The sequence below is a fragment of the Chrysochloris asiatica genome, unplaced genomic scaffold (assembly GCF_000296735.1).
Source record: "Chrysochloris asiatica unplaced genomic scaffold, ChrAsi1.0 scaffold00437, whole genome shotgun sequence".
NCBI lineage: Eukaryota > Metazoa > Chordata > Mammalia > Afrosoricida > Chrysochloridae > Chrysochloris > Chrysochloris asiatica.
In genome coordinates, this window is record NW_006408955.1 from 1,006,775 (window position 1) to 1,009,086 (window position 2,312).

The 2,312-nt window shown below is 50.3% G+C and overlaps 1 protein-coding gene and 1 pseudogene across 1 annotated transcript in view; one reads left to right on the forward strand and one right to left on the reverse strand.

Annotated features, from left to right (window-relative positions):
- The window catches only part of TOX (thymocyte selection-associated high mobility group box), a 496,032-nt gene that overhangs the window by 60,600 nt on the left and 433,120 nt on the right, over window positions 1-2,312 (reverse strand). The window lies entirely within an intron of this gene.
- LOC102833508 lies at window positions 575-1,768 on the forward strand (annotated as a pseudogene).

Sequence of the window (2,312 nt, forward strand, 5' to 3'; positions counted from 1 at the left end):
ATGGCACCTGACAACAACAACAACAAGTGACTTATTCAATGCAATTGCTCTTTTAAAACACCATAAAAAGTGGCTATACACTTGGACCTCACCAGATGGAACACACAGGATTTAACCTGACTGCATCAGTGGGAAGAGATGGTGGAAAATCTCAATATCATCAGCCAAACAAGGCTAGGGAAAGGCTGGAGAAAAGACCATCAACTGCTCATAAAAATTACAACAAGTTCATGAAAGCCATAATATAACCTTGAACATACTTCACCTGAATTTAGAAGCATTCATGAAAACAGATTTGTTACAATAATAACTGAAGACCTGAAGAGCTTTGGGATGACATCAGGAACATCATATAGGAAGAAAACAAGGGGTCATTAAAAAGATAGAAAAGAGCAGGCTATAGCCACCTCTACTTCCCAGGTGCCTGCCATTGTGGGGTCACCATGCTCTGCCGCAGGCCAGGAGACTGACCCTAGACCTGCACCAGCACACAGCTCTACCCCATCTGCCGGACCGCAGGGTCCCGCCCCGGCCTGGGAGGTCAGCCGGGGAATCATTAACAAGAGGCCATGGCATGACGGAGAAAGAGGGTGGCCAGACTGTGCCATGCCGCTTCGGACCCAAGGTGGCCGCTCTAACTGTGGGGACCCTGCTGCTCCTCTCAGGCATCAGGGTGGCATCCTGGGAAATTGTGACTTTTCTACTCAAGGGTGATCAGGAGCTGCTGTATCCAGTGTAGGTTAGCCCAGTGGACGCAAGGCTCACGGTGTTTGATGAGACAGGTGTGCTCCTCGTGCTCCAATGCCAGGGTGGCTGGGATCAGCTGTGAGGAAACGGGTTTCCTCGGGGCACTGGCCCACTCGGAGCTAGACGTACGGATGGCAGGAGCCAATGGTACCTTGGACTTCTTCTGTCAATGAGGGGAGAATGATAGAGGTCATGTCCATGTGTGACTGTCCCAGGGGTCGGTTCTTGAGTGTCATCTTCCAAGACTATGGCCGCAGGAAATTGCCTGTAGATCACATAGTGGGAGGCCAGGACACCAGTTTGGGAAGATGGCCATGGCAAGTCAGTCTTCGCTATGATGGGGCACACCTCTGCGGAAGGTCTTTACTATCCAGCGACTGGGTGTTGAAGGCTGCCCATTGCTTCCCTGAGCCGAACCGGATTCTGTCAAGATGGTGGGTGTTTGCTGGTGCAATGGCCCAAGCTTCACCTCTTAGCTTGCAGTTCAGGGTATAGGGGGTGGTCTACTATAGGGGCTATCTCCTCTTTCATGATTCCAACAGTGAAGAGAACAGCAAGGACATTTCCTTGGTCCACCTTTCCAGCCCCCTGCCCCTCACAGCTGCTGGCCAGGCCTTGGTAGATGGCAAGATCTGTACCTTGACTGGCTGGGCAACACACAGTACTATGGCCAACAGGCTGGTATTCTCCAGGAGGCCTGAGTCCCTATAATTAGCAATGATGTCTGCAACGGTCCTGACTTCTATGGGAATCAGATCAAGCCCAAGATATTCTGTGTTGGCTACCCTGATGGTAGCATTGATACCTGCCAGGGTGGCACCTTCGTATGTGAGGACAACATCTCTCAGACACCACGTTGGCAGTTGTGTGGTATTGTGAGCTGGGGCACCGGCTGTGCCCTGGCCCAGAAGCCAGGTGTTTACACCAAAGTCAAAGACTTCCGGGAGTGGATCTTCCAGGCCATAAAGTTGTCTTTCCCCAGACTCACTCTGAAGCCAGTGGCATGGTAACCCAAGTCTGACCTGTGACTTCTCCTCACTGCCCATGCCTCCAGGGCTCAAATTGATCTATGTGGTTCCAGCCATACATGGTGTGGGGTCCATGCTGGGCCTGGGAAGGAACAGTGTTCTTCTTGGACCAGCCCACAGGTCCAAGGATGCCCTCCCTCCAGAGCCCTCTATTTCACAGTGGCGGACCCACTCAGCCCTGGGACCACCCAAGTCTTACCCTCCTGATTCCCATGTAAATATTTTTCAGCTGTCTGGGGACCCTGTATAGGTGCCCCCCCTTGCTGCACAACACTCTTTAAATAATAATGATGGTTTTAATTAAAAAAAAAACCAAACATATAGGAAATAAATAAAACACCAAATTGGGATGTCAGAAGAAACTCTCAAATTTGCTGTCCAGCATAGATATTTTAAAGTGGATGGAAGAAATGAGGAAGTCTGAACAGAAAATTTCAAAGGGCAGTTGTTGTTTGTTGTTGTCAGGTGCCATTGAGTCGGAACTGACTCATAGCGACCCCATGCACAGCAGAACGAAACAATGTCCGATCCTGGGCT